We start from the raw sequence: 13,209 nt of genomic DNA, 5'->3' as shown, positions 1-13,209 counted from the left end.
GGATGAGAATCCTCAAGGGGAAAACAACTTAAGAAGCTTGTGAAATTTCAAAAGTGAAATTACAAAAGCCCAGTCTAGCACAATACCAATGAAGAAGAAAACTAATAGCTCTCAAAAGAAACCAGCATGACTGCATAAAGAACTCTCTGATAAATTGAAAGACAAAAAGAACAAGTATAAAAAGTGGAAAGAAGGGCATATGACTAAGGCAGAATATCAGCAAATAGCCTGAGCCTGCAAACATGAAGTGAGGAAAGCTAAGTCTTAAAATGAACTAAGGCTTGTGACAAAAGTCAAAAATAACAAAAAAAGCTTCTTCCAACATGTAAAAAACAAGAAAAAGGTTAAGGAAATGATTGGTCTATTACTGGGAGAAAGTGGCAAGAAGGTGACAAGCAACCGCACCTGTCCACCCTAGAGGAGTTCAAATCACCAGGACCAGATGGATTAGACCCCAAGGTTTTGAAGGAACTGGCAGATGTGATCTCAGAACCATTGAACTATATCTTTCAAAGATCCTGGAGCACTGGGGAACTACCAGAGGACTGGAAAAGAGCTGATGTAGTTCCCATCTTCAAAAAAGGGAAAAAAATAGCTCCAGGAAACTACAGACCTATCAGCCTGACCTCAATACCTGGGAAGATCCTGGAAAAGATAATCAAACAACAAATCAGTGAACACCTAGAGGCAAATAAAGACATAACCAAAAGCCAACATGGATTTGTCAAAAACAGATCATGCCAGACAAATCTTATTGCATTCTTTGACCAAGTGACAAAATTAGTGGACCAGAGGAATGCTGTGAATATAATTGTCATGGTTCTGACAGACAGAGACGAATAAAGCAAAACTCAGAGGCTTGCAAATTCATCAAAGAACATGTTTATTAATTACAAAATATTGGCACGGTCAAAAGTGAAACCAAGTCCAGATACACAAGCAACAATTCCCCAATACAAAGTTAAATGTCCCACCCACAAAAGCTATGTAAGCAACTACATTCCCCAATATGATTGTTTGACAGGCTTTGTATGAAACACCCAGTGTCTAGTCTCGGGAGCAGCTGATGACCTTGGTTCCCACAGGACAAAAGATTATTTTGACTGGAGAAGCACCAGGGCAACCCCCCTCCCTCCATTCTATGTAGCAACCTAGAATGAGAAGGAAAATGGCTGTAGCCATGCTCATTTGTAGAGTTGACAATCGGCCCCTCTCAAAAAGAAAGAGTCTCCTGTAGGGTAAACAAAAAGCAGGTTAAGTATTTGTGAGGATATTTATCGTAAATCTTTTTTATTAATCTATCTGTTTTCACATAAGTACATTTCACCCATGTAGCTTCTGAAAGGGGGTAGCCTTTCCACTAAACGAGGTACTGTAACTTTCCCTTGTACAACCTAGAATCAAGATTTCATTTTATTTCATAATGTGTCTCCCCCTCTACTATTACTGGACCCAATGGCTTCTTTGGGATAGGTCTCAGAGAGGATTCTGACACAGGTTTCAATAGACTGCAATGAAACACAGGGTGAACTTTCCCCAACAATCGTGGAGGTTTCAATTCTACTGTGACAGGGTTTATGATCTTAGTGATGGGAAAAAGACCAAGGAATTTTGGACCCAATTTTCTACTGGGTAACTTTAACCTTAAATATTTCGTTGAAAGATAAACTAACATGAAAAGGTTTCTGAAGGGAGCATCGTTTATCTGCTTGCTCTTTGTAAACCTTGGTGGCCTTGGTCAATGCCTTCTTCACATTCACCCAAATCTCCTGGAAGGATGTCACCCATTGATCCAAAGTCTGGGAAGTAGGAGGCTCATATGGGAACTCAGGCATGGGCACAAAATCTCAACCTGTTACTATCTTAAATAGGGTGAGTCTAGTGCTAATGTGCACAGTGTTGGCTACCTCTGCAAAAGGCAGGAGATCAGCCCAATTAGTCTGCTGGTAATTCACATAACATCTGAGGTACTGTTCCACCATTGCATTAACTTTTTCAGCAGCTCCATCAGTATTCGGATGAAAAGCCTATAAGCGCCTGGGTGGATCCAATCAGTTTAATGAACTCCCTCCAGAACTTAGCATTAAACTGGACCCCTCTGTCAGAAATAATTTACTTTGGGGCACCATAGAGTCAATATATGTCTTTCAAAAACAGCTTGGTTAGTTTCTGGGCAGAAAGAAGTCTTGAGCAAGCTATGAAATGTGCTTGTTTGGAAAATAGATCAATCACAGTCCATATTACAGTATTGCCCTTGCTCTCAGATAATTCCACTAATCCATGGCTATATCCTCCCAAAGCTGGAAAGGTTCAGCAACTTGTTGCAAAAATCCTGGGCATTTTCCAGGTTACCTCTTCATGGCAGCACAGGTGGCACAACTCTTAACATAACTCTCAATGTCTTTTTTCATTCCTGACCACCAAAATGGCCTCTGCACCAGATGCAATGTCTTCAAAAATCCAAAGTGACCCGCCTGCTTAGCGTCATGACTCCGTTGCAGTGCTTGGAGTCTGAGGCCATCTAGGAGGTAAACTTAGAGCCCTTCCAAGCTAGTCCCCCCACCTTAGGGTTAAAATAGATTTGTTGTCTTTAAACCAGGTGTCGGTCTCTAACTTCTCCTTCAATTTCTTCAGTACGAAATCATCAGGATCAGCAGGGGGTCTCTGTGTTTGTGATCTGAGAGTGATGGAGAAATAACTATAAAAATGCTGGCTTTTTTATTACCTATATCAGTGATGGCGAACCTTTTAGAGACTGAGTGCCCAAACTGCAACCCCAAACCCACTTATGCATTGTCGAGTGCTGGGTGGGTGTGGCCCATTGGCTGGGTGTGGCCCATTGGCTGGGCATGGCCCATTGGGTGGGCATGGCCCATTGGGTGGGCGTAGCTGCGGTGGTAATGGCAGACTGGGTGGGACTAAAAAGTTCAATCAATCAATTCCAACTTTGCAAGATCTATTTTTTCCCGTGAGAAGTTGAAATTGACTGATTGATTGAACCGTTTTGGGTTTTTTTGCACATGGTGGCAGAGGCCTAAAGCAAAAAGGTTTTATAAAACCCAGCTGAAGGCCTAGGACTGGGGTGACGGTGCACGTGCCCACAGAGAGGGCTCTGAGTGCTGCCTCTGGCACCCGTGCCATAGGTTCACCACCACTGACCTATATTAAAGGAAACAATTTTTGGACTCATTGCAGATAATAATATATACTTAAATGAAAAAATATATTCACAATACACATACACATTTAGAAAATAAAGATCTAGACTTTCGGTTCCGGATCGCGGCGCATTCAGTCGCACAGAAAGATTTGTCTCTTCGCCGGCTGCCTTCCCTCTGCCGGTAGACCCCTAATAAGGTCGAAAAGTCACCCTGCAGGGGCGACTACCATCAAGGAGGCTCCTGTTCGGAATGCGGAGGGGCGGCAGCTCCCTCCACAGTCCGAGCTAGCTCCATAGGGCCAACGGAGAAGAAGATTGGCCAGTAAAATGGCCGACCACCCAGCCGCAACAGCCGAAAGTCAGAAGATCAGCTAAGCATAAAGAACCACCTTGGTGAATCTGGGTGAGACCTTTCCTCCCTCTCTTTTGTCCTGACTACTTGCCTGTAAAAAGCTTTTGACTACTTCCCTGTCCTAAGAGAGCGGCGTCTGTCTACTTGGGAAAAAGAGCTTAAAAGAAATAAAATAGCTAACTTTTTATTGACTATTTAACCTTTTTTGGATACCTACGGGTCCTGAAAAAAAAAGAAACATTATTATTATTCTATTTATTATGTTGGAGATACCTGTTTTTTTCTCTTTCTATTTCTCTAAAAAGATAAAATTTTACCAACTTGGAAAAAAGATTTTACAGTCTGAGGACATCTTGTGGTGAAAAGTGTCATTGCAATTGTATTTCCTTTTGCTATTTGAAGATGGATTTAACCTTCAAATGATAACAAAAGGGAAAAGATAAAGGACTTGGAACAGCTGGGTGGTGAATCTGCTTACTAGAATTTTGGAGGTGGATATTTGTTGATCTTTGCTAAATACAGCCTCCATCAAAAGATCAAAAGACTATTTCACCATTGAAATGGAGGAATCTTACCCACAGCTTGATTATGAACTTATATTGGGAAAAATCTTGGAAACTACAGACTATATGAAAACTTATATGAAATCTTGGAGAAAAATCAAAGATGATATTACAGAACCACAAACTGACTCTCAAACAATGGATCAAGCTATAGACCAAAGAATAACAGAGGAAGAACAGAGTAATCCCAAAGAGGCCTCTACTCAACAAGACATACAACTTAAAGAGACAGAGGAATTACACCTACAACTCAATCATGAACTTACACCAGGAGAAATCATGGAAACTACTGAGCAAATCAATTTTACACAATCCTATATACAATCTATCGAGAACTTTGATGATCAAAGAATAACCTTTTTTAACCAATTTTATTTATAATACAATTAAAAGAAACATTGGATATAATGTGACATTCCAGTATATACATTCTTATCAAATTATTTCACATTTTACAATCGGTTCTTCATCTCTGAATATACATCTAAATTTTATATACAATATTTAATCTATTTCTCTATTTGCTAACCTAAAATTACATATATTTCTATCTTAATGCTAGCCTATAATCCCAACCGTCTTCCTCGAATCCCTCCAGCAGTAAAATTTATCCCAGGTTTCGAAATAAACTGATCTACATTTGTCTTTCAATACCATTGTGAGCCTGTCCATTTCCGCATATGATAATATTTTATATAGTGTCGCTTCCTCTGTGGGAATTTCTTTGCTCTTCCATTTTTGCGCGAACGCTAGCCTAGCTGCAGTCAAAATATGTAACAGCAAATAGATTGTTCCCTTATTGTATTTCTCTGTAGTTATTCCCAACAGGAAAAGTTCAGGTTTTAACTCTAAGTCCAACATTAATATATCTTTCAGCCATCTTCGTATCCTGTTCCAATACTCACAAGCCTTTGAGCATTCCCACCACATATGATAATATGATCCTATTGCTGTTTTACATTTCCAGCATAAAGGTGAGATATTTGGACCCATTTTGGCTAACCTTACGGGTGGGAAGTGCCATCTATAAAACATCTTATAAAGATTTTCCTTGTACGAGGTAGCTAGAGTGAGTTTCCTATTTCTTTCCCACAGTTCTTGCCAAATATGCAGATTGATACTGAAACCAAAATCCCTACTCCAAATTAGCATAGTCTCCTTGACCTGTTCTTCATACATTGCCTGATCTAAAAGAAAGTGATATATTTTTTAAATCATTTTATCCTTAGGCCCTAATAATATTTTGTCTAGTTCTGTCGGTTCTATTTTTATACCCCACTCTTTTTTGTCTTTCCTATATCTTGCTTGTAGTTGGAGATATGCCCACCATTCTAATTCTATCCCTGCATCTTGAAGATTTTTCCTCGATTTTAATTCTCCTCTCTCGTCTAATATGTTTTTATAAGTTATTACTTTCCCTAACTGGATAAACATTGGGTGTATATACATTTCTAATGTTGAAATCCAATTGGGAACTTGCCTGTAATTCTGTTGCCGGATTTTGGTCCATACATCTAACGCCCGTCTAATGTAGTGCCTCCGGAAGTACTGGTGAACTTTATGTTTCTCGTCCCATAACATAGCGTGCCATCCAGTCTGCATGTCATGACCTTCCAATTTTAATAATCTTGGGTTTTCCAATTGAATCCAATCCCACACCCATAGTAAAATTGTAGATTGATAATATTTTTCCAGGTCAGGAAGACCAAGACCCGCCCCCCTTTCCTTAGCATCCTATAATAATTTTAATTTAATCCTTGCTTTTTTTTTCTCTTGCCAAATGAATTTAAGTATGGATTGGTTGAAATTTCAAAAAAATCCCTTTTCTAATTTAATTGGTATACATTGAAATAGAAATAATATTTTAGGTAATACGTTCATTTTTATTATGGCAATTCTACCCATAAAAGAGAGCTGTAGGTTTGTCCAGGTATCCAAGTCAGTTTTAATCTGTTCCATTAATTTATCATAATTGTCTCTTTTAATTGTCACACACCTAGCTGTTAATTGTATCCCTAAGTATCTTATTTTCTTTGTGATCTGAATGCCTAATCTATCAGCTAATTCATTAACTGAGTTACTTGAACTGCCAAAAACACGAGAGTTTGACATCCAGATACAAGCCACTGAAAATTGTGATAACGTGGACAATCAACTAGCAATTACAACATGGAATAAAATTGATTACACCATTCAGATGACACTGGAAGAAAGGGAAGAGAACCTTGACCAGTCTGAAGTATCAAAAAATACTTTTATTCAAATGTTGAGGTTTGATGACGTAGAAGCCTTACTATGGAAACCAGTTTGGCACAGAAAGAAAGCTAGAGTTAGGTTTAAAAATGCAGTTTAAAATTTCACTTAATGGGTTAAAAAGGCTTTAGAGATTTGGCTGATCTAATAACAAATGAAGTACGTGAATTTTCTAAAAGGATATTTCCTGTAATAATACCTTGTATTAGAGATGATAAGTATTTGGAGGGGTAAATTTCATTTAAGGGGTTAAAAAGACTTTTTATAGATATAGATAGATTGATAGAATATATATTCAAAATAGATAGAAATGTATTTTTTGTACTGATATTTTTATTTCAAGTAAGACAATTATTTTGTAAGAGAGGGAGAAGAAGAGGTATTTGTGACAAGAGAAGAAATAATACTAATAAATGATTTATTAGATTAAGAAATAGGTTCTATGTGAAAAACATATAACTGCACTTAAACCTGCAAGTACCAATTCGACGGTGGCACTCCGACTTAGGACCCAACAAAATGTTTTCAGATCTCTGGGAGCCAAATTCTGCAGAGAAATGGAGAGACATATTTAAAAAGATGTTTTTTGTTGCTTATTAGATAGAACAATGCCAAGGAAAGGTGAGAAACAAGGAGGATATTTAGAATGAAGTAGAATTCTTATACATTAATTTAGATAGAAAGGGAAATATAAAGAATGTCAACAAAGGACCATGAGGAGGTAACACTCTCTTGGTATGAGGCCAAGGTATTGCTAATTTTATATAGACCAGTGGTGGTGAACCTATGGCACGGGTGCCAGAGGCGGCACTCAGAGCCCTCTCTGTGGGCACGCGCGCCGTCGCCCCAGTCCTAGGCCTTCAGCTGGGTTTTGCTTTAGGCCTGCACCGCTGTGTGCAAAAAAAAAAAAGGTTCAATCAATCAGTCAATTTCAACTTCTCACGGGAAAAAAAATCTTGCAAAATTGGAATTGATTGATTGAACCTTTTAGTCCCACCCAGTCTGCCGTTACCACCGCAGCCACGCCCAGCCAATGGGCCGTGCCCACCCAAATGACCACACCCACCCAATGGGCCACACCCACCTGGCACCCAACGATACATAACTGGGTTTTGGGTTGCAGTTTGGGCACTCGGTCTCTAAAAGGTTCGCCATCACTGATATAGACCATTACATTCTCTTCACTTTTGATCTGACTGGGCAGCCTTCAAAGACACAAAAGATATTCTGTATTAAAATAAGCATTAATGATAGTGAGGATGGAATGATGTTGAGTTGATATGATTTGCAATCAGGAAATTATCACAAGGAATCATTCTCACCCTGTAGTTTTTCTTTCTTTCCCCTGGAGTCAAGTAATGTCTAATTAATATTCTCTTGATATCAAAAAAATTGCTAGAGACACGCATAACAACAGCTTTGTATTTTAGCAGCCAACCAGATGCCTTTTAGATACTTACCTGCAAGAGATGGAGACAGTTCGTTCATTCATTCATTCATTCATTCATTCATCACATTTCTACACTGCCCATTTTACCTAAGTGACTCTGGATTGCTTACAGTTAAAAATCATATCCTATCTCTCTGATGCTGTTCTTCCCCATAACTGTAATTTAGAAGCATGTTGACCCCAACCTGGAGAATAGATGGCATCTTCAGGAATAAAAGCTCTCTGCAGATCACTCCTCTGTGAATTCATCTCATTCCATTTTAAAGTCATTCAGATTAGTGGCCACCCCCATATCTTATGGAAACAAATTCCCCAGGTTTATGCATGGTTTGGAGAAATACTTGTCTATGCTAAATCCCTTTCCAATCTGATTAATTGGAGCCCTGGTTTATTGACTCCTGATTCTAAGGGTCTGAGAGAAAAAAAATCACATTCTGTATCTCATTCATAATTTTATACACTAAATCATGCCTTCTCCTCAGCTGTCTTTTTCTTAACCTTCAAATATGTTTCTCATAACAAAGCTGATCTTGATCATTTTGGTTGTTTTCTTCTGTCCTTTTAACAACTCTATGATGCCTGTTTTCAAATGTAGCAATCAAAACTGATGATATTCCAGGTATGGATTTGTATAAGTGCATTGTTAAAATAATTTCTCTTTTGCATTCCTCAATGATTTCCTTTCCTCTCTCAAGATCACCTTTAGCATTTTTATCAGTTGGGCAATTGTTACTCTCTAAATCTAATTTAAATCCTACTCAGTTATTATCATTTCACAAAATTCTAAGGTAGAATCTAATCAGCTAAAATTTTTTAGCAATCTGTACTGCCATGTCATTGAACTTGGACAAAAGCAAATGGTACAGATTGTCTTCTGCCCCTTGTTTCAAAAAAGCAGTATTTTTCAGGTAGTTGCTATGGAAAAATAGGCCAGTTGGTTTCTTTGCTTTTATATTGTTGAAAGAAAAATCTTCAGGTCCAGTCCAAGCCAGGAATAAATGAAATGGAGGCTAAGATGCTGGAAATAAAATGGAGGTTGTTTAGGAAAGAAGGTTCTTGTTTATTTAGTTGCCAGAAACTTCAGTGACACAGCATGTTTCTGGAGTGGCTGACAAAATGGAGTTGGGAGTGGGTGGACTTTTATACCTTCTTGGGCTTTGTATTTGAAATTCCTGTTCCTGTCTGAGTACTTTGACCTGAGCTTGAGTATGCCCTTTTTGTATTCTAATGGTGGTGGGGAAAATTGCTTAAATCATCCAGGCTGGAACTGAGCAATCAAAGAATTACTTAGTTGCTTTGTTGCTGTAATTATCTTGCAGCTCTCCTTAATTTGCCCAGCCAAAAGGCAGCACTTAACTAATCCTGGATATTTCAAAAGATAAACACAGTCCAACTAGCTTTTCCTTAGATGGGAGTAATATAGTTGAGTAATATAGTTGTAGACTGAATTGGAATGTTGAAAAACGTCTTTAAAAAAACACAATAACAAACCACTTCTGTACTGCTGCCCAAGAAATCATTAGAATTTTTTTTTAGATTTTAGATTTTTTTTTATCCAGCCTGTATTATTTTTATAAATAACTTAAATAGTCTAACATACCAAATAGTCATTCCTCTTCCTATTTTCCCCACAACAATCTTGTGAGATGAATTGAGCTGAGACAGAATGAGGGACGGAAAGTCATAAAGTTGGCTTTTGTGCCTAAGGCAGGTCTAGAACTCACAGTCTCCTGTTTCTAGCCTGGTGCGTAAACTACTAGACTAAACTGTATTTATGCATTCATGAAGTCAGTACAATTCAAGTTTAACTCAAAAAATTTCCTAAACCAATTAGCTTTAACTTGTTTAATGTTTCAGTGGAATGATCACCAGGGTTTCTGGACTCTTACTAACATTTGGGAGACATTAGCTGATTCATGCAACATGCTTAACTTGATTACAGTATTGAATTGACCCATTTTCTGGGTTTGCAAAACATCTAATCAGGTAAGTTAGGTTTGCACCATAACATAAAACACAAAAAAACTAGCCAAGGTTATAATTAACCATCTGTAGCATGTTGTATACATGCATCTTTTATATCTTTACTGTACATCATATGGATAGGTAACTCTACGATCATGCAGGGACTTTAACTTTAGTTGCAATTTAATTCTTTTATCAATCAGGCTATAAAATCATATAAATCCAGGGTTTTATATTACATCTACAGAGTCACAAGATGGTACAGAGTACTAAACTGACAAGAATGCTTGAATGCTATCACTTAATTAACATAATAACCAGAAAAAAATGAAGTCAGGATTTCTCCCTCATTTGCAAATGAGTGTTTAATAGAATAATGTGGACAAATAGAAATGGCACTTGTCCCCACCCTATTCCAAGCAATTTAGGTGTTGTTATTCATTCTACTAGCTCAATATCAATTGAGTAGCTCTTGGTGATACAATAAGGTGACCAACCGTCCTCCTTTAGGAAGGACAGTCCTCTTTTTGTAAGTTCTGTCCTCCCTCAAAAAGTGTCCTCCTTCATGTCCTCCTTTTCAATATTTGAAGACTAATCTGCAGGGCTTTTTTTTTTCTCATAGAACACTCAGAATGGTGTTCCAGCACCTTTTTTTTTATGGTTGTTTTTTTTCAACTTTTGCATGAGCTGTGCTACTCGCACTATTGGCTTTCGAAAGCCAATAGGAATTGCTGCTGAGTGCATCAAAACACCCGGCTGGCAAACTTTGCACATGCAAGTTGTCTGTATTATTGTTGCAATGAATAAAATGTTTCTTTTATTTACGATATTTTTTCTTCAATTTATTTGTGTCCTCCTTTTCATTGTAAAAAACTTGGTCACCTTAGATACAATATACTTACCAGTACTTAACTGAAAGTAGTTTACCCAATCTGCATCTATGAGGAAAATGATCAGTTAAGAAGTTTGAATAACAAACAAACAAACAAACAAACAAACAAACAAATAAATAAATAACAGAACAACAGAACAACAGAATTACAGAGTTGGAAGGGACCTTGAAGATCTTCTAGTCCAATCCTCTGCTCAGGCAGGAAACCCTATACCATTTCAGATAAATGGTTGTCAAATCCAATAAATAAATGTTCACAGCAGATTAAACTATAATCCAGATGAACTGGTTATGCTGAATCTGTCCAGCCTTCTAGGCTAAAATGTGCCAAACTACTTAGTGACTCTCTCTGTTTAATATCAACTCAAAAATCAAGGAGGAATCTGCAGATTTGGAGCTGCTCCACTCCACCCATTCTGGTCATTTTCTCACTTCTTTGGGGCTACATGCTTTGGAAGGGAGGAATGGACATTTTATTTGCTAGTCATTGCATGGTATAGTTCAACAGGAAGATTTAGCTCATTCCCACCAGATTCAGTTAGGTTGAAGTTAGAATTAATTCCTTCAGGTTAAGTTGTAGGGGATAAAGAAGGGGATGTGAGGTTTTTTCATGAAAAACTACCCTTTCCTGGCCCAATTAAGTGTATCGCCTAAGCAAGCCACTGTGTCATGTGAACACAGCCTCCAATCCAGTCTGTGAGAGGAAGGACCACTGGAAATAAAAGTGATGAGTAAAGTGCCCAGTACAATTTCTTTCACTGAATTTTTTTTTTTGTTTTCTGAAAGAAGTCCTTTGTACAGGTGTAGTTCCCCTGACACTGCAGCTGGATCCTGTTACTGTGTTGTAATTAAAATGCCAGCAGTTTTTCAGTTGAATTGCTTCACCAGGCAGGTGATACACAAGTTAAAAAAGGAAGAACACTTTGCTTAATCAGGTTAGCCAAGGTAAACAACACTGCATTAAGTTGTGACACAGAAATGTACTTGGCAGGCATATTTTCTCCCTTCTTGATTAAGCAAATCTTAGTTGCTAGTTAAACTGTTGCGAGGATTAGCTTTTGCAATAATAATCTTGGTGGTGCTTTGAGAAATGCAAAACTGATGGTTGGAGCAATAGTCTATGATACAAGACAATTGAGAAAGTCTTGAAATAACATTGTTACGAAAACTGCAAAAAGTTTGTAACCAGTACGACACTGGCTTGTTTTAAACTTGCATGGTTGCAGTTTGGAAAAAGAGACAATCTTATCTGATTTGCAAAATCATCTTTATCCCTAGTAATACATTGAAAATCATTCGTGCTGAAGGTTAAGGTGACTTGAGAATGAACACTAAAGGGTTGGTGTTACCAAGAAAACTTTGGTTTCCTGGATCATGGACTGCATTTCCTACGCAAAGGACTCTTGGCAAGGGATGGGCTGCACCTCACAAAACAGGGAACAATATACTCGGGAAAAGACTGGCCCAACTCATCAGAAGGGCTTTAAACTAAAATTGAGGTGGTAGGGTGACCAATCTGGTATTACACATCAGTCATGCAAGAAGAGCAAGGCATCCAAAAAGAGAAGCCATCACCTGGTTGGTGATTCAATTATAAGGGGTGTAAATTTAGGAAAGGATACAGAGGTTTTGAAAGACGTCCAATGTCTTCCAGGTGCTACTGCCAGCAGGGACAAGAAGTGTATTTTTAAGATAGTCAAGAATGCCCGCAAGGAGTGTGATGTCCCTTCCAGCTCTATTCTATTCTATGAATGTTTATAAGCCCTTCCCCAAAATTATCCCTAGCTAAAATAACACATGTCTTCACTAAATGTAGCTTAAATAACACAACTTTGCTAGAAGGATCTTTCCAGTCCATGGAAGCTGAATGTCAGGTGTGAGGAAGAGTGGAGACTAAGAGAATATAGTTTTCCCAAAGGTAGCTGACTATAATATTGGAGAGAAAAAAGAAGAACTTAGTTCAAGTGACAAAAATTAAAATGCAATAACAAAGAAATCCCAGGTATACATGTTTGAAAAATATAGCCTATTGAATCTAGTAAAATGATTCTTACTGGGAAGAATGTATTGGACTAGAGCCTTCAAATTCTAATATTTTAATATATGTGTGGTTGTAAACACAGCAAATGTTACCAAAACAAATAATCCAGAACAACTTGAAATACATATAACATTTTGATAGCATAAGGGCATTAGCAGCCTAAATGTCAGCAACCAAACCTTCAGAGCCAGTTTGGTGTAGTGATTAAGAGTGCCAGGCCAGGAACTGGGAGAGTGTGAGTTCTAGTCCCATCTTAGGCACAAATCTAGCTGGGTTGCACCTAAATATGAGCCAGCAGTGTGCTGCAGCTGCCAAAAAAGCCAACACAGTGCTAGGCTGCATTAACAGAGGAATAGAATCAAGATCACGTGAAATATTAATACCACTTTACAATGCCTTGGTAAGGCCACACTTGGAATACTGCATCCAGTTTTGGTCACCGCGATGTAAAAAAGATGTTGAGACTCTAGAAAGAGTACAGAGAAGAGCAACAAAGATGATTAGGGGACTGGAGGCTAAAGCATATAAGGAAC

This window comes from Protobothrops mucrosquamatus, unplaced genomic scaffold (genome assembly GCF_001527695.2).
Source record: "Protobothrops mucrosquamatus isolate PMUCROS unplaced genomic scaffold, P.Mucros_1.0 scaffold669, whole genome shotgun sequence".
NCBI classification, from domain to species: Eukaryota; Metazoa; Chordata; class Lepidosauria; order Squamata; family Viperidae; genus Protobothrops; species Protobothrops mucrosquamatus.
The sequence above is the reverse complement of the archived record's forward strand: the minus strand, read 5'-3'. Positions refer to the sequence as shown.